The sequence below is a fragment of the Lynx rufus genome, unplaced genomic scaffold (genome assembly GCF_022079265.1).
Source record: "Lynx rufus isolate CCGP_SWC_20201006 ecotype Redwood Valley unplaced genomic scaffold, mLynRuf1.p SCAF_4, whole genome shotgun sequence".
Taxonomy (NCBI): Eukaryota; Metazoa; Chordata; class Mammalia; order Carnivora; family Felidae; genus Lynx; species Lynx rufus.
In genome coordinates, this window is record NW_025814856.1 from 107,260,581 (window position 1) to 107,281,546 (window position 20,966).

A 20,966-nucleotide genomic window follows, 5' to 3' on the forward strand; every position below is an offset into this window, starting at 1 on the left:
GCAGCCTTTCTTGGAATAATGTTATAAATATATTAAAATTTAGATATTATAAATGTGCAAATATCATAGATATCATCCTTTTATAACTCAAATAATCAGTTAACAAAATAAACACTCCCAACATCTTCTGGTTTGTGTTGGATAAATAACCATTAATACTGTGCTGTGTAGTTAATTACAAAATTTAGTGCTAAGAAACCGGTTTTCATATTTTATGTCCCTTGTTTTCATATCACTTACTGAAATAGTTAACCATATTAGACCTCTTAGACCATCAGAATTAATAGAGAGTATAAATTCGCTTTAATGAATTACCTGCTTTCTTAAATGACTCCAAAGCTGTCCTAACTTTCCAGGGCATGAAAATACTGTCAAGAGACCAAGTATGTGGCTATTATATAGGTAAACTAAGACATAATGGGTCTGTATACAAATATAGGAATTCTAGATGGTGCAACTCAAAAAAAAAATTAAAACTACAGAATACCTGAATATAGAGTATGAAAAATTTCAATAGTGAGAGGAGCAGAATAAAGTGTTTATTCTTCTAAGGACATTTACCATGTACATTTGGAGAAAAGTACTTAATGCGAAGAGGCAGTACAGAGAGATCAACAGCTGGAGGTAAAATATTATTGTCCTTATACAAGATAAATGAAAGGTAAAAATAGTAAAGTTCAGTAGCATTAAAATCTTTGAATCTCTCTGAATCAATAAGTTCACAAAAATTACACACCTCATTAAATTCTACACAGATTGCAAAGCTAGCTATAATGTAAAAACAGGCAGACAGTCTGTCTCAATATTATTACAGGAAGGGTTGGTTAAATTAATAGCTTCTCATTGATTAAAAAATCTTGCATTTTACATGTTCTTAAGTTGGTTCCCACCATTACCTTTCAATAACAGAATGAGTCTTTGGAGAAATGTGGTTATATTGAACTACTGAAATATAAAGGTAGGCAAAAGATGTTTACAATATCCTATCATTGTTTCCTGTTATAAAATGCTATCTACCTGAAAATAAAAGATGCTTGCTTCCATATACTCATAGTGATTTTTTCATGCTTAAAAATCTCCTGCTAAAAATGTAATTAGTCTATAATGATAACTAAGCATTAAATATTATTACTCCATCATAGTATTCCTAAGTAAGACATCATTTTGTCAGGTAATATGCTATCTGACATTGCATGTGCTAATGCCACTGGGACCTCATCCATTTGTAATCATTGTACATTAGGAAATGCTTTCGTACCAGACTACAAGTCAACTGCATTTTTCATATATTCCTTCAGCTCATTTCCATTTTTGCTCAACAGAAGATTTAACAAAACATGGTAGTTATAGGACTTAGAAAGATTTTATTATTAGTGTGAATTCTTATTTCATTGTATTGACTTCTATCCAGTAGAAGCCCAAACTTTTTTTTTAATGCACCTGATTCTTTATTCTTTTTTTTAATTTATTTTTTAATCTTTATTTATTTTTGAGAGAGAGACAGAGTGTGAGCAGGGGAGGAGCAGAGAGAGAGGGAGACACAGAATCCGAAGCGGGCTCCAGGCCGTGAGCTGTCAGCACAGAGCCTGACATGGGGCTCGAACTCACAAACCATGAGATCATGACCTGAACCGAAGTCGGACACTCAACCAGGTGCCCCATGATTCTTTATTCTTAATGCAATCTGCTTCCTCCCTTAAGGGTTACAATAGATAATTTACCTTCGGTGTTGTCAAGACGATAGAAAACATAAATGTATTAGGTACAGCTAAATTTATTTAAGTTTCAAAGGTTTCTTCAATCAGAATTTAGTTGATGATACTGTCATTACTAACATTGGTCTCCTTAGTCTGCTTCACAGATATCTTCAATTACGTATGTTGCTATTTCAAAATCTATTTTTGGCTCTGAAGCAACATCAAATTTATGTATTTGGTAGTCTTGTATAATTTTAAATACATTTTAACATGTATTATAAATTAATAGATTATGTCATAACTATAATTGTCTTATTCAGATATTATATAATTATATATACTTTATGTGTATATATGTATATTCAAACTCTTAATAAGAATAATTAAAAACACACTTAAAATGAGACCCATTTCAAATAAAAGGCTATCCATTTCTTAGTGAAATTTAGGTGTGAAAGATATATAGAAGCATTAAGCTATATATGCAGTGCCCCTCTATATTATATTGCACTATGATATGAAACATTGAAATGCAGCAAGCTGAGTAAATAGAAAAGACTTAGGTGTTTTGAGGTTAATTTGCTTATTGATACATACAAATATGTTATACATTTTAGAAATGTATTTTAGAAACTATGATTTTAAATGTTTTAGAATTGTTAGGAATTATCATTGGATTTTCAAAATACTCAGATGCACGATGTCCACACATTTACCCTTTATCAAATGTAAAGATATTAAAATTGCACATTCCTTGATTTTGGGGAAAAATATCAATGCCACCTCTTCTTTTCCTCAGCCAGAGACAGAAATACTTTATGTGACAGAATGATCTGTGATCTATGACAACAGTATTTTACTGTGGTTGTTTATCATCTAATGCGGTGTTATTACATTTCATGTTTGGGACTGAATAATGTTTGCCCAGATCATACAACATTTGAGGATTGCATAAAAAATGGTCATATTTGCAGCCCAATAACATTTGAGTTTAATGACAATTATCATTGCTAATTGGCGGTCAGAGCATATGTCAAATTCTTAATCACAATTAAAGGCCATTGAGTTCATGCTGATCATGCCTTTTCAAATTATAAATAGCTCTATGCATACTTAACATTGTTGTAGCAAATAAAAATGAAAACCTGGCCCAGCCACACAATGAAGTGAGGATGATCATGTCATCATGAAATTTAAGCCTATTTTGTGTTTGCTCACTTTGTTATGTCTAAATCTAATCTTTGAGATGGTAATCCTAGTTGTGGAAGTTATTGCATGATGACATTTGTTGCGCTCTAGTGGAAATTCAAAAACGTTCCTGAAATCTCAAAATATTTGAAGCATTAAATAGATCTTTTTTGCAGACCTGACATTTGTTCACTTAATAAAGGATACAATCAGTTGGAGAGTTTTGCTTGTTTCTTGTGTTAAATAAGAAATGGGAGAGTAGAAAGTGAACCAAAGAAACAAAAACATAATACCAAATATAGATTATATAGGAAAGCTTTACTAAATAGATTTACCGGCAAATTAAATAGCAAAAACATGAGATTAACAAGTATCTAATTGTTACCATATGGAGCAGATTTCTATGTGTTTGTAGTGAATAATATTTTGTGTTCAAGACAACTTGGTTATATTGCTATACAATAAATAATACTATTAATTTGCAACGAAGATTGACAAGTAAAGAAATAGTAAATGAAGTGTGCCTGTGGCTCTGTCGGTTAAGCGTCGGTCTTCGGCTCAGGTCATGATGTCACCATTCATAAATTAAGCCTCACGTCAGGCTCTGTGCTGACAGCTCAGAACCTGGAGCCTGTCTCAGATTATGTGTCTCCCTTTCTCTCTGTCCCTCCGCTGCTGGCTGGCTCGCGCTCTCTCTCTCTCTCTCTCTCTCAAAATTAAATAAACATTAAAAAAAAACAAGAAATGGTAAATGAGAACAATGCTTGTCAAAGCTTATTACTGAAGCATTATAAATATCACTTTGGCATAATATTTATGTTGAGATAATATAATTACTGGTATGACTTCAGTATTCACTGTGTGTCACATGCTGGCTAAGCACTTCCATTTCATCAGTGTTAACCCCAACGAAAGCAAAATATTATGGTGCTAAGTCTACATATGGGGACATTGAGACCCGAGGTTACATAACTTTCTCCCACATCACATACCTAGTAAGTATAGGAACTGTGATTGAAATGCTTTTACTCCAGATGTGTGTTCTTAACCACTGCGCCGCAGAGGAGATTCTATAAGGATAGTGTGAGGTTTAGTAGTGGCTTCCTAATTTCTTGCAACTTCTTTTTTTAACCAGAGCTTTATTTAGTTCTTACAGCTTAATGAGAAATAATTCTATAGCCCTTTACTGTCCACTTACTCAGAAGGGCTATCTACTATCATGCTAAAGTAAGTTATTAGTAGGACTTATTAATAAGTTATATATTCATAGTGGGCATTAGGGCTCTACTGGGGAAGTCTATTTCTATCTTAGTGAAGTGGTCACACAACTAGGATTGCCAGATTTGGTAACAAAAATGTTCCTGTAGTTTAGTCCAGCAGTGTTAAGTAGTAGTACTTTTGTGTGTATAGATGGAATCCCTGCAATTTTGAGGAAAAATGCATTGTTGTTTTTGTACTATGTTATATTCTAAATTGGTTGTCATTTCCAATTGTTGCCTTTCGTGCTCTTTTAAAAAAGCTGTATTGAGGTATTGAAAACACTGAACTTGGCATATTTAAATCATACAGTTAGATATGTTTTGACGTGTGTGTGTGTGTGTGTGTGTATATATACACATATACACACATACATGTACATACATGTATACATCAACGCAATCAAGTCAGTGAACACCACTCTCAGATGAAATTTGCTCATTTCCCATCAGTAATGTCTCCCTACTGTCCCCACTGACCTATCTACCCTTCTGGTACACAGGGTATGAGTGATCTGCTTTGCGTTACTATTGATTAATTCACATTTTCTAAAATTGTATATTAATGGGATCAAACAGTACATAGCCTTTTCATCTGGTTCCTTTCATAATTTTTATTTCATGTATCACTAGTTGATTTATTTTTACTGAATGATTTTTTTGATAATTTTTCCTCATGGTGGGCTATATTTTCCTTAAATTAAAAGTTTTAGAAAAAAGAATAATAAACTAGAGATCTAAAGAAGAACTAAATAGAAAATTTTAGAACTGAAAAAATCTAAAGACCAAAAAATAAAGGGGGAGGGGGAATGAACCAAATAGCAGAATGGGAGAATAGAGGAAAGAATTGGTGAACTTGGAGAATGGACAATAGAAATTACCTAATTTGAATGGTCAAGACTTTTTCTCTTCAGAAACTTCTCCATAGAATAGTTTCATTATTGAATTTAGTCTTTGAAGATAAATCTGAACAGCAGCTGCCTGCAGGCAAATTTTCCTGTAAGTCTCATAAAAACCCTCTTCTTCCATCCCTATGCCTCTACTCACATACACAGGTACAAACAAATATATACACAAGCCCCATCCCATCCTAACAACTTCAGTCAAGTAAACAAAATGCATAGATATTGTCATGAAGGGTACTGAAAATGGGAAGGTGATTAAGGACAAGTATACCTAGACCAAAGCAGAAAGTCATAGAGCAATAAATTATCTTGCTATATGTCATGATAAAGGGTATGTATTTGGGGGTCAAGGTACAGCCCACTGAGGGAGCAAAAGAATAGAAAGAAATAAAAGCAGTGAGAAAAAAAGAGAATAAATAGAAGGTTTAGGAAAATTGCAAAACAAACCATCTTTGTTATTAGTTTTCTAAGTTAAGTCTTAGATTCTGGCATCTTTGGCTAGTTCCTCATAACTTGGCTCTAACAAGATAAAAAAATAGTAACAATGAATATGTTCTTTTTCCAAAAAAAAAAAAAAATGCTTGGCCTAAGAAAAAGAGTATCATGCCGGAGATAATATTGAACTGGATTCATGACTACTGTTTTCTGGTCACACATCAGACAGTAGCTAGTTATATCACTTAACAGTCACTTCTAAGGTTGACATCTCTCAAGAAGGATTTGGACATTTCTTAAAAACCTGAAACTTTTATAAATCTTATACATCAACTAGCGTGGTCTTTTAGGCATCAGTTTCCTGGGTGGGAGATAACAGTAATGTTGGTATGAGATTCCCCAGTGACTTTGAAATTACATCCATATTGTGCTTAGTCCATTTCACAATAGAGTACAAATTTAGGTGTTACCAGTCAACAGAACCAATAACAGAATGGGATGAAAAAGAAAATATAAAAGGTAAAATTTTATTTCTCATTTCTCCCAGTGATGAGAATTACTCAAAGCCTATCAAAGTCGTTAGTTGAAGACTTGGACTTTATTTTTCATAAAAAATAAAATAGAAGAAATCTTTACCATTAATACATGCATGAGGAAAAATAACTATGAATTGGTAAGCGTTTATTGTGAGGTTTGTGCCAACTGCCTCATGTAAATTATTTCATTCAGTTCTGAAAGAACTCTATGGGGCATCTCAAATAATTTGTTCATTTTTGGATAGGAAAACTGCAGCTTAGAGGAGTTAAATAACTTGACAAAACATATGCATCTGGTAAAGAGAAAAGTCTGAAATTCAGGTCTGCTCATTGCAGAATTTGTATTCTTAATAATAGCTTGTTTCTTTCCTAAAAATGTGTTCACACTAAAATTTGGGCATCATCACAGTAGACCGGAGAGCTCCGGAATGGAAAGACAATATTTTTTCAGGGGGTTGAGGCAAACAGAACACCACAATAGTTGGAATTAGGCCAAAATGCTGCTCAAGGAATTATGTGTTTATCAAGGTATTCGGATGCCCCACCTTCATTCCACGTTTTCTACCAGTGATTTCACTTGAATTTCACAACTCTTTTTTTTTTTTAATGTTTATTTATTTTTGAGACAAACCATGAACAGGGGAGGGTCAGAGAGAAAGGGAGACACAGAATCTGAAACAGTCTCCAGGCTCTGAGCTGTCAGCATAGAGCCCGATGCGGGGCTCAAACTCACGGACCATGAGATCATGACCTGAGCCGCAGTTGGATGTGTAACTGAATGAGCCACCCAGGCGCCCCATTTACAACTCTCATGGTAAGGTGCAAAACCATTCATTTTATGACGAGAAACACTCCTTTAAATGCAAGGTACATGTAACACATTGACTTAAATATCCTTTTTTAATGAATGGCAGGAGGGCTACTTTCCACAAAGAACATTATGGTGGGTAACGAAAAGCAAGGAGTGAATAGAGAGAGTGCCAGCTGTACTCCACAATAGCAGAACTCAGATGAGAATAGGGGAAGCCAGGTGTGTCTGAGATAAGCTCGGTATGGTTTGCAATTGAGATGAGGGACAATCCAGTAAAGAACAATTCCATTATGGCAATCAAATTCAAAGGCAAAAGTCGGTAGAACTAGTTTTTAGAACCATAATTATAAAGACCTTGGGAATAGATACCTTGGATGGTTATTCAGACATCGGCAACAAAAGAACACTATGGGAGTTTTAGATATACAACCACTTGTGATTTATTTCAAAAGAACTTGCCAGAGAAAACTGTGATATTCTCTGTCTGGCTTTTGCAGTTACACCAGCCAGCAAGCTAAGGATACAGACCACTCAAGTATTATTCAGAAATGAAAAAACTACTAAAAAGGATATAGTTGTATGTTAAAGAGACACCAAGACATTTTAAGTCAACTAAGTTAGCTGTAGGGACAAGAATAAATGAGTACAGATGTAAGACAATATTCTGGAAGATAAAGTAGTTTCACAGGATTTTGTACCTGAAAACATGGAAAGGCCCCTAAGGAGATAGTAGCTGTCAAATACCTGTCATAAATGTCTATCAAAGTCGTATTTAAGTTGCCTGATACTTGAACACATCAAGTGAAAGACAGCTTCTTAGGGTCAAAGAAAAGCATATGGAGTCTAATTGTTCAACACAAAAGAAAATGGATAGATAACAATCAAAACAGGAGGTTTAATCAAAGTAGAGTCTTCAACCTTGCAGAGAAATAAAGACAGACTTCAGAAAAATGAATGGGTTTGCCCATTCAAGTTAGAAAAATAGGCAGAGGTGGAAGAGGGAGAAAAAAGAATACAGAAATCTATGATTTTCATACATGAAAAAGTGACATATACAAATGGAAAAAAGTAAAGAAATGCACAATTGATGAAAAGTTTCTTGCAAGAAAAGCAATAAAATTTTTAAAGAAGCCTCAGTGAACAAAGTCTAAAATTAATTTCCAATTCCTAAAATCACATATTTGAAATCTGAGGAACCCTCTGTGCCTGACCACACAATGAGGCACAGTGACAAATTTACCCATATTCTATCTAGTAAATAATAATGACATGAAACCTCCCATTTATATAGATAATGTTCATTGGTTCAATAGGTGTGAAATTAATGCCTCCTGCGATCTCACTATGGAGATTTACATTAAAAAGAATTTGGTTTCATCCAAGGCTTCTCGAATGTATTTGGTCATGACCCCAATGTGAAACATCTATAGAAATTCCTAGAATTATTACAATATGTAAAAAATACTAGGTTAGAGAAGGGCATAAAATGACAGTTTATAAACTCTTTTGAGGAAGAAATTTCGGCTTTGTACCTCGTGCCAATTTTAAACTCCTGCATAAATACAAGAGCCCAAACAGAGCACAGAAGACATGAGTAGTTAAGGAGAAATTTGGGCAGAATGGACTAGGATTTTAAGGGCAGAATACCACAAAAAGCAGAACTATAGACATCCTCATAGTCTCCTCGTATTTTTTAGTCAAAGAGCCACATGAGCATGCATAGGGTAAAATTCTATGATGCTAAGCAAACAATCAACTTCTATGCAAAGCACAAATACTGAGAAGGTTTAAGGCAACCAATTCTCAGAGCTTGCTGATGTACCATTTAAGTTTTAATCATCTAGAATCAACAGATGTAGTTGAATTTAAGGGACAGTCAGTATGTGCATATATGTAAATTAGTATACATACATATACCTATCTCCATCTGTCAGCTCAGTGACACCCTGCAAGCAACAAACACATTCAGTGCCCAAATTCTAAATTATACAAGTGTTCTCCAGTAAAACGAAAAAGGTCTTATTAGAGAGATAACTGATTCTAGGGCTGGAGTTGGAAATATACAAAATGAGAGCCTAAAATGGAACAAAGTATGAAAATGTTGAAAAAATCAAAACACTTCCACAAAAAAACTAAAGTCAAAATTGTGAGGATATGTCAAAGGGATGTAGGAACAAACTGAAAGAACTACCAGTCATCAGAAGTAGAATAGTTTATCAAGAAAATTATAAGCCAAAGTATGAAATAAATGTTCATGAGTCCATACTGATAAAAATAAATTATTGAATAAATAATGAATGTTAAATAAATATGGGGGACAGATTAGACAAATCTCCCATGCAGAATAATTTCATATAAGTACCTTCGAGGAGGTAAAACATAACCCCACTTTTGGAGAAATCTGACAAACATATCTTAAGTGTGGTGATCAAAGTTAAAGTCAACAGATTATATTGATATTATATATTCTTGATATGATGTGACGAGAATTGCACTTTATGGGGACTTCACTTCCGTAACACTTTACTTCACTCTATGATAAAAAAAAAAAAACACTAGCAACATACCAATTAAGCCACATTGTGATAAATATACTAATAATATAAGATGTTAATGGGGGACTGAATTCAAGTTATTTATACAAGCACTAGTTCTACCATAAAAATATTTCTATAAATCTGAAACTGCTCTAAAATTAAATATTTATTAAATTTTTTACAATGTATTCTTGGGTTTATAAAAAAAAGTAGAAATAAAAATATATGACAGAAATACCACAAAGTATTAGGAGAAAAAACGAAGTACGCTGTGTTAATATTCTCATTAAAAGTGAAGTTGTAGGGGCGCCTGGGTGGCGCAGTCGGTTAAGCGGCCGACTTCAGCCAGGTCACTATCTCGCAGTCCGTGAGTTCGAGCCCCGCGTCAGGCTCTGGGCGGATGGCTCAGAGCCTGGAGCCTGTTTCCGATTCTGTGTCTCCCTCTCTCTCTGCCCCTCCCCCGTTCATGCTCTGTCTCTCTCTGTCCCAAAAATAAATAAACGTTGAAAAAGTGAAGTTGTATATCATTAAAACCAAACTAATCAAAAATAAACACAAAGAAATGAAAACTAAAAAAGATCATAAGGTTAAAAAATAAAATCGCAAAATAGTAGATTAGCCCAGCCGGATCAATTACTACATTAAGTTCAAAGGATCTAAACAATCCAATAAAAATAAAGATTTTTAAAAAAAATTTTACTAGTTGTCTTGAAATAAAATTGATGTGTAACAGTTTTTAAGTTTAAATTATGAAACATAATTTGATATACGTATATACTGGGAATCGATTAGCACAGTAAGTTAACAACTATCACCTCTCATAGTTACAAAATACTTTTTCCTTATGATGTAAATCATAACATTCAAATACACACAAAAGGATTGTTATCTATTACAAATTAGACCTTATTTATCTTATTTCAGACAGTTTGTGCATTTTGACCTCCTCCACACAATTCTCCCCACTCCTCACCATTACTTTGGCAGCCACAAATCTGATCACTGTTTCTCTGAGTTGGGTTTTTAGATTCCAAAAATGAGATCATACAATATTTGCCTTTCTCTGACTTACTTCTAGCATAACTCCATCAATATCCATCCATGCTGTTGCAAATGGCTGGATATCCATATTTTTAATGGCTAAATAGTATTTGTGTGTGTATTAAATTTTCTTTACCCATTCATCTAATGATGGATGCTCAGGTTGTTTTCATGCTTTTACTTTTGCAAATAGTGGTGCAGTAAAAATGGTAGGTAAAGATACCCTTTCAGGGTACTGATTGCATTTTCTTCAGATATATAGCTACAAATGGAATTATTGAATCAAATGGTAGTACTATTTTTAATGTTTTGAGAAACTTTTCTACTCTTTTTCAGAGGATGTAGCAATTCACATTCTCAACAGCAGTGCACAAGGGTTTCCTTTTGTCTTCATCATCACCAACATTTGTTATTCTCTTCTTGATGAAAGCCGTTCTACAAGGTGTGAGGTGTTACCTCATTGTGATTTTGATTTGCATCTCCCTAATGATTGGAGATGTTGAGCATTTTTGTACATGTGTACCTGTTGGCCAATTTGGGTATTTCTTTGGAAGGATGTCTATTCAGTTTCTCTACCCATTTTTTAAAAATTTGAATTGTTTGTTTTTGTTTCTATTTTTGCTATTGATTTGTAGGAGGTCCTTAGATACTTTGAGTATTAACACCTTATTAGATGTGTGGTTTGTAAATAATTTATTCTATTTCACAGGTTGCCTTTAATTTTGTTGATTGCTTATTTTCCTATAAAGGTGCTTTTTAGTTTGATGTAGTCACATTTTTATCTTGGATTTTGTAGTTTGTGTTTTCATGTCATATCCAAAAATCATTGTCAAGACACATCAAAAAGATGCTTCCTTAAGTTTTCTTCTAGGAGTTTTACTGTCTGTGGTCTTACATGTAAGTCTTTAATCCATTTGAAGTTAGTTTTTATGGGTAGTGTAAGATAAGGGTCTAGTTTCCTCCTTTTTCATGTGAATATTCAAGATATCCCAGGACTATTTATTGAAGAGACTGTCTTTTCTCCATTGAGAATTCTTGACTCCCTTATGAAATGTTAATTGCCCATATAGGTTTGGCTTTATTTCTGCTCTTTCAATTCTGTTTTGTTGCTGTTTGTGTCTTTTTTTTAATGCCAGCATCATACTGCTTTGGCTATCATGGCTTTGTAATACCATTTATTTTTTAATACATATTTTTTATATAAAACTTATTGTCAAATTGGTTTCCATACAACACCCAGTGCTCATCCAAACAGGTGCCCTCCTCAATGCCCATCACCCACTTTCCCCTTCCTCTCACCCCCTATCAACCCTCAGTTTATTCTCACTTTTTAAGAGTCTCTTATAGTTTGCCTCTCTCCCTCTCTAACTTTTTTTCCCCCTTCCTTTCCCCATGATCTTCTGTTAAGTTTCTCGGGGTCTATGTAAGAGTGAAAACATATGGTATCTGACTTTCTCTGTATGACTTATTTCACTTAGCATAACACTCTCCTGTTCCATCCACACTGCTACAAAAGGCCATATTTCATTCTTTCTCATTGCCAAGTAGTATTCCATTGTATATATAAACCACAACTTATTTATTCATCAGTTGATGGACATTTAAGCTCTTTCCATAATTTGGCTATTGTTAAAAGTGCTGCTATAAACATTGGGGTACAAGTGTCCCTGTGCATCAGCACTCCTTTATCCCTTGGGCAAATTCCTAGCAGTGCTATTGCTGAGTCATAGGGTGGATCTATTTTTAATTTTTTGAGGAACCTCCACACTGTTTTCCAGAGCTGCTGCACCGGTTTGCATTCCCACCAACAGTGCAAGAGGGTTCCCGTTTCTCCACATCCTCTCCAGCATCTATGGTCTCCTGATTTGTTCATTTTAGCCACTCTGACTGGCGTGAGGTGATATCTGAGTGTGGTTTTGATTTGTATTTCCCTGATGAGGAGTGACGTTCAGCATCCATTCATGTGCCTGTTGGCCATCTGGATGTCATCTTTAGAGAAGTGTCTATTCATGTCATCTGTCCATTTCTTCACTGGATTATTTGTTTTTTGGGTGTGGAGTTTGGTGGGTTCTTTATAGATTTTGGATGCTAGTTCTTTGATATGTCATTTGCAAATATCTTTTCCCATTCCATCGGTTGCCTTTTAGTTTTGCTGATTGTTTTCTTTGCAGTGCAGAAGCTTTGTATCTTCATGAGGTCCCAATAGTTCATTTTTGCTTTTAATTCCCTTGCCTTTGGGGATGTGTCAATTAAGAAATTGCTCTGGCTGAGGTCAGAGATGTTTCTCCCTGCTTTCTCCTCTAGGGTTTTGATGATTTTCTGCCTCACATTAAGGTCCTTTATCCATTTTGAGTTTATTTTTGTGAATGGTGTAAGAAAATGGTCTAGTTTCATTTTTCTGCATGTTACTGTCCATTTCTCCCAGCACCATTTGTTAAAGAGACTGTCTTTTTTCCATTGGATGTTCTTTCCTGCTTTGTCAAAGATTAGTTGGCCATATGTTTGTGGGTGTAGTTTTGGGTTTCTCTTCTATTCCATTGGTCTATGTGTCTGTTTTTGTGCCAGTACCATGCTGTCTTGATTACAGCTTTGTAGCAGAGCCTAAAGTCTGGGATTGCGATGCCTCCTGCTTTGGTCTTCTTCAAAATTACTTTGGATCTTCGGGGTCTTTTGTGGTTCCATACAAATTTTAGGATTGCTTGTTCGAGCTTCGAGAAGAATGCTGGTGCAATTTTGATTGAAATTGCATTGAATGTGTAGATTGCTTTGGGTTGTATTGACATTTTAACAGTACTTATTCTTCCAATCCATGAGCACGGAATGTTTTTCCATTTCTTTATATCTTCTTCAATTTCCTTCATAAGCATACTATGGTTTTCAGCATACAGATATTTTACATCTTTGGTTAGGTTTATTCCTTGGTATTTTTTGATTCTTGGTGCAATTGTGAATGGGATCAGTTTATTTGTCTTTCTGTTGCTTCATTATTAGTGTATAACAATGCAACTGATTCCTGTACATTGATTTTGTATCCTACGAATTTGCTGAATTCATGTATCAGTTCTAGTAGACTTTTGGTGGAGTCTATCTGGTTTTCCATGTATGATATCATGTCATCTGCAAAAAGTGAAAGCTTGACTTCATCTTTGCCAATTTTGATGCATTTGATTTCCCTTTGTTGTCTGATTGCCAATGCTAGCACTTCCAACACTATGTTAAACAACAGCGGTGAGTGTGGACATCCCTGTCGTGTTCCTGATCTCAGAGGGAAAGCTCTCAGTTTTTCCCCATTGAGGATGATATTAGCTGTGGGCTTTTCATAAGTGGCTTTTATGATGTTTAAGTATGTTCCTTCTATCTTGACTTTCTCGAGGGTTTTTATTAAGAAAGGATGCTAATTTTGTCAAATGCTTTTTCTGCATCAATTGACTGACAGGATCGTATAGTTCTTATGTTTTCTTTTATTAACGTCATGTATCACATTGATTGATTTGCGAATGTTGAACCAGCCCTGCAGCCCAGGAATGAATCCCACTTGATCATGGTGAATAATTCTTTTTATATAATGTTGAATTCTATTTGCTACTATCTTGTTGAGAATTTTTGCATGCATATTCATCAGGGATATTGGCCTGTAGTTCTCTTTTTTTGCTGGGTCTCTGTCTGGTTTAGGAATCAAAGTAATACTGGCTTCATAGAATGAGTCTGGAAGTCTTCCTTCCCTTTCTATTTTTTGGAATAGCTTGAGAAGGATAGGTATTATCTCTGTTTTAAATGTCTGGTAGAATTCCCCAGGGAAGCCATCTGGTCTTAGACTCTTATTTGTTGGGAGATTTTTGATAACTGATTGAATTTCTTCGCTGGTTATGGGTCTGTTTCCTCCTGATTGAGTTTTGGAAGCGTGTGGGTGCTTAGGAATTTGTCCATTTCTTCCAGGTTGTCCAGTTTGTTGGCATATAATTTTTCATAGTATTCCCTGATAATTTTTGTATCTCTGAGGGATTGGTTGTAGTAATTCCATTTTCATTCGTGATTTTATCTATTTGGGTCCTCTCCCTTTTCTTTTTGAGAAGCCTGGCTACAGGTTTATCAATTTTGTTTATTTTTTCAAAAAAACAAGTCTTGGTTTCATTGATCTGCTCTATAGTTTTTTTAGATTCTATATTGTTTATTTCTGCTCTGATCTTTATTATTTCTCTTCTTCTACTGGGTTTGGGGTGTCTTTGCTATTCTGCTTCTATTTCCTTTAGGTGTGCTGTCAGATTTTGTATTTGGGATTTTTCTTGTTTCTTGAGATAGGCCTGGATTACAATGTATTTTCCTCTCAGGACTGCCTTTGCTGCATCCCAAAGCATTTGGATTGTTGTATTTTCATTTTCATTTGTTTCCATATATTTTTTAATTTCTTCTCTAATTGCCTGGTTGATCCATTCATTCTTTAGTAGGGTGTTCTTTAACCTCCATGTTGTTGGAGGTTTTCCAGACGTTTTCCTGTGGTTGATTTCAAGTTTCATAGCATTGTGGTCTAAAAGTGTGCATGGTATGATCTCAATTCTTGTATAGTTATGAAGGGCTGTTTTGTGACCCAGTATGTGATCTACCTTGGAGAATGTTCCATGTGCACTCGAGAAGAGAGTATATTCTGTTGCTTTGTGATGCAGAGTTCTAAATATATCAGTCAAGTCCATCTTGTCCAATGTATCATTCAGGGCTCTTGTTTCTTTATTGATCCTGTGTCTAGATGATCTATCCAATGTTGTAAGTGGAGTATTAAAGTCCCCTGCAATTACTACATTCTTATCAATAAGGTTGCTTATGTTTGTGAGTAATTGTTTTACATATTTGGGGGCTCCCGTATTCGGTGCATAGACATTTATAATTGTTAGCTCTTCCTGATGGATATAACCTGTAATTATTATAGAATGCTCTTCTTCATCTCTTGTTACAGCCTTTAATTTAAAGTCTAGTTTGTCTGCTATAAGTATGGTTACTCCAGCTTTCTTTTGACTTCCAGTAGCATGATAGATAGTTCTCCATCCCCTCACTTTCAATCTGAAGGTGTCCTCAGGTCTAAAATGAGGGTCTTGTAGGCAGCAAATAAATGGGTATTGGTCTTTTATCCATTGTGATACCCTATGTCTTTTGGTTAGAGCAATTAGTCCATTTACTTTCAGTGTTATTATTGAAAGATATGGGTTAGAGTCATTGTAATGTCTGTAGGTTTCATGCTTGTAGTGATGTCTCTGGTACTCTGTGGTCCTTGCCACATTTCACTCACAGAATCCCCCTTAGGATTTCTTGTAGGGCTGGTGTAGTGGTGATGAATTCCTTTAGTTTTTGTTTGTTTGGGAAGACCTTTATCTCTCCTTCTATTCTGAATGACAGAGTTGCTGGATAAAGGATTCTTGGCTGCATATTTTTTCTGTTCATCACATTGAAGATTTCCTGCCATTCCTTTTTGGCCTACCAAGTTTCATTAGATAGGTCTGCTAGTACTCTTATTTGACTACCTTTGTAAGCTAGAGCCTGTTTATCTCTAGCTGCTTTCAGAATTTTCTGTTTATCCTTGTATTTTGCCAGTTTCACTATGATATATCGTGCAGAAGATCAATTCAAGTTTTGCCTGAAAGGAGTTCTCTGTGCCTCTTGGATTTCACTTAGTTCTCTAATTCTCCCTTCATGTAATACCATTTAAAACCAGGAAGCATGGTGCCTCTAACTTTGTTTCTGTTCCTCAGAAGTGCTTTGGTTATTTATGGTCCAGTGATTCCATACAAATTTTAGGATTATTTTCTCTATTTCTGTGGAAAATACCATTGGAGTTTCCATAGGGATTGCATTGAATCTATATATGCTTTTCAGTAGTAAAAACATTTTAACAATTTAATTCTTCTAAGCAATAAACATAGGGTATGTTTCCATTTATTGGTATCTTCAATTTCTGTCAGCACTGTCAGTATTTTCCATGTAGAAATATTTCATCTCCTTTGTGAAGTTAATGTCTAAGTATTTTATTGTTTTTGATGCTGTTACAAAATGAATTATTTTTCAGATAATTCATTGTTAGTATATTAGAAATGGTAATTGTGTTTAAATGTTGATATTTTATCCTACAACTTACCAAATTTGTTGATAAACTCTAACAATATTTGCTCTGGCTAGGATTTCCAGCACTATATGGAATACGAGTGGTAAATGTAGGCACTCTTGTCTGGTTCCTGATATTTGAGGAATGCTTTCAACATTTCACCTTTAAGTATGATATCTGCTGGGGGCTTGTCATAGATGGACTTTATTAATTTGAGGTACATTTATTCTCAACTCAATTTGTTGAGAGTTTTTATCATGAATGATGTTAAATTTTGTCATCTGTTGATATGATAATATGATTTTCATCTTTCTATTACTGTGATGTTACATTAATTAATTTGTTGAGGTTCAACCATCCTTGCATCCCAGGGATGAATCCCACTGCTCATGTTGTGTGATACTTTCAATGTGCTGTGCTATTGGATTTAGTTATGCTAAGTGAAATAAGTCACACAGAGAAAGACAGATACCATATGTTTTCACTCTTATGTGGATCCTGAGAAACTTAACAGAAGGCCATGGCAAAGGGTAAGGAAGAAAAAAAAGTTACAGAGAGGGAAGGAGGCAAACCATAAGAGACTCTTAAAAACTGAGAATAAACTGAGGGTTTATGGGAGGTGGAAGGGAGGGGAAAGTGGGTGATGGGCATTGAGGAGGGCACCTGTTGGGATGAGCCCTGGGTGTTGTATGGAAACCAATTTGACAATAAATTTCATATAAAAAATAAATATTAAAAAAAAGAATTTAGGTAGCTAGTATTTTTTTAGTATTTTCACATCTATGTTCATCAGGAATATTGGTCTGTAGTTTTCTTGCGTCCTTATCTGAATTTGGTATTTGTTTTTTTTAATTTTTTTAAAGATTTTTTTTAATGTTTATTTATTTTTGAGACAGAGAGAGACAGAGCATGAACAGGGGAGGGTCAGAGAGAGAGGGAGACACAGAATCTGAAACAGGCTCCAGGCTCTGAGCTGTCAGCACAGAGCCCAACGCGGGGCTCGAACTCACAGACTGTGAGATCATGACCTAAGCCGAAGTTGGACGCTTAACTGACTGAGCCACCCAGGCGCCCCTGAATTTGGTGTTTGTAATGCTGGCCTCATAAAATAGGTTCAGAAGTGTTTCCTCCTCTTTGAGTTTTTGGAAGAGTTTGAGAAGATTTGGCATTAATTTTTTTTACATGATTGGTAGAATTTAATAAAACCATCTGATCCTGGTCTTTTCCTTGTTGGGAGAATTTTGATTATTGAGTTGATTTCATTATTCATTATTACTCTGTTCTAGGAAATTGTCCATTTGTTTTTCTTAATTATTCAGTTTGTTGGCATATAGTTGTTCATAGTGGTCTCTTATGGTCCTTTGTATTTCCATGGTATCAATTGTACTGTCTTATCTTTCATTTAATTTTGTTTTTTTTGATTTGGATCTTCCTTCTGTTTTTCTTGGTTAGTCTAGCTAAAGACTTGCCAATTTTATTTATATTTTCAAGGAAACAGTACCCAGCTTTGTTCATTTTTTCCATTGCTTTCCTGTATTTCATTTCATTTATTTCTGCTCAAGTCTTAATTTTTTTTTTTCAACGTTTATTTATTTTTGGGACAGAGAGAGACAGAGCATGAACGGGGGAGGGGCAGAGAGAGAGAGAGACACAGAATTGAAAACAGGCTCCAGGCTCTGAGCCATCAGCCCAGAGCCTGACGCGGGGCTCGAACTCATGGACCGCGAGATCGTGACCTGGCTGAAGTTGGACGCTTAACCGACTGTGCCACCCAGGCGCCCCAAGTCTTAATTTTTTCCTTCCTTGTGCTCTTTAGGTTTATTTTTTTTATTTTTCTAGTTCCTTTAGAGGTAAAGTTAATTTGAGAGTTTTCTATTTTTTCAATGTATGTATTCATAGCTATAAACTCCTAAGAAATGCTTTTACTAAATTCCATAAAACTGTTATGTTTTATTTACATTTTGTTTATATCAAGATACTTTTATTTCCTTTTTAATTTCTTTGATACATTGATTGTTTAAGAGGCTGTTGTTTAATTTCCACATACTCATGAATATTCCTGTTTTCCTCCTTACTAATTTGTAGTTTTAGACCATTGTAGTCAGAGAAGATCCTTGGTATAATTTGAGTTTTTTTTTTTTTAATTTGTTAAGACTGGTTTTGATGCCTAATATATTATCTACCCTAGAAAATGTTCCATGTGTGGTTAGGGAATATGTGTATTCTGCTGTTGCTGGAGGGGATGTTCTGTGTATGTCTATTTCCATTTGTTCTATAGTGATATTCAAATCTGCTATTTCCTTACTGGATAATCTACTCATTGTTGAGTTGTGGTATTAACATCCCCATCTATTATAGTATTGCCAAATATTTCCTCCTTTAGTTATGCTTGTGTTTACTTTATTCGTGTGCTTCAATGTTGGGTGCATGAATGTTTATAAGTGTTATATTTTTTTGATAAATTGATCTGCCTCTCATTATATAATGACCCCATTGTCTTTTTTTCACCATTCTTAGTTTAAATTCTATTTTGTCTGACATAGAAATAGCTACCCCTGCTTTCATTTGGTGACCATTTCCTTGGAATGTTTCTTTCTAACCTTTCAGTCTATGTGTGTCTTTAAAGCTAAAGTGAGTCCCTTACAGACAGTTTATCACTGGAACTTGTTATTTTATCTACTCAACCTTTATGTGCTCTTGGAGGATGTATTCCATTTACATTTAAAGTAATTACTAATAGGTAAGGACTTACTATTGCCATTTTGGTAATTGTTTTCTGTTTTGTAGATCCACGTTTCCTTCTTGTTGTCTTCTTTTGTAATTTGATGACTTTTATAATGGTTTGCTCTGACTTCTGAATCATAACTTTTAACTACTATACGGTTTTTTTTCATGGTTACTGAAGGCTTAAAAACAATGTGTTATATTTATAACACCCTATTTTACTTAAATAACATTAACCGCTATAGCATTCCTTAACTTTATGCTTCTCCTCCTTTATATTTTAGGTAATGGATGTTATACTTTATATATTTTATATTGTGTACCTAATAAATTATTGTTATTTTTAAATCATTGATTTTTAACTTTTAAACTAGAATTGTAGGTAAATTATGGACCACCATTACAATATTAGTAAATTTAACTTTAACTACCTAGTTACCATTGCCAGGGAGTTTTATACCTACATTCATCTGTTTTTTACAATGTTATTTAGCACTCTTTTATTTCCATTTAAGGAACCCCGTTTAGCATTTCTTGTAAAGCAGACCTAATGATTATGAACTTCTTAAGCTTTTGTTTATTTGAGGAAGTCATTATCTCTCCTTCATTTCTGAAGGACATTTTTGCCAGGTATAGTATTCTTGGTTGACCATTTTTTCTGTCAAAACTGTGAATATACCATCCCATTGTCTCCTGGTCTGAAGAGTTTCTGTTGAGAAATCAACAAAAATTAAATGATCCATGAAAAGCAGGGTCAAAGCAGGAACCAAAGGTGGGAGCTCCTTGTTGATCAAATTGATGTCATACTAAGTAACTTTCTAGAGCATCACCATGACGTTGAGAGAACTACATCATATATTAGAAACATAAAAATTTAGGGGCGTCTGGGTGGCGCAGTCGGTTAAGCGTCCGACTTCAGCCAGGTCACGATCTCGCGGTCCGTGAGTTCGAGCCCCGCGTCGGGCTCTGGGCTGATGGCTCGGAGCCTGGAGCCTGTTTCCGATTCTGTGTCTCCCTCTCTCTCTCTGCCCCTCCCCCATTCATGCTCTGTCTCTCTCTGTCCCAAAAATAAATAAACGTTGAAAAAAAAAATTTATATGCCTCCATGGAGAGTCTCAAATATGTAGTCTTTGGGTTATTGATGACAAATGTGATTTGTCAATATCAGATAATGAACTGGTATATCCTTGAGATTAGAACAGGTCTACAAGGGACCATGGTTCATTAGATCTGTGGGGAATGAAAAGATGGAACACAAAATACTTGTTTTTTCTATAGTAACGTGATATCACTTACCCCAAATTATGGTAGGAAAAAAAAAGGAAGTGACCAGGTTTGGCCATTCTAGGCAGCAAAAAGCTAGGAAACAGATTTCTTCTTGTTTCTGCTTCGTTCTTTAATCTCAATATCCAGTCAGCTACTAGATACTGAATTTTCTACTGCAAAATTTCCTCTCTACCTTTATTAATCTTGTCTTTGCCCAGGACTTTACAATCTTTTACCTATATGAATGCATTTCTTCATTTACTCATCCAGTATTTATTAACCACCTACCTCTTACTTGGTTCCATGCTAGACATAAGAGTTCTGCCTCAATAAAAAAAAGTTGACATGTCTATTCCTCATTATGTTTGTGTGTTAGGGTTAATAGTGTCAGGTGGTTAGGCAACAATAAGTATAATTGTGAGGAAGAGCATATTTTTAAGGAAGTCCCCAAAAGAATCATCTATTCTAAGTTTGGATATGAG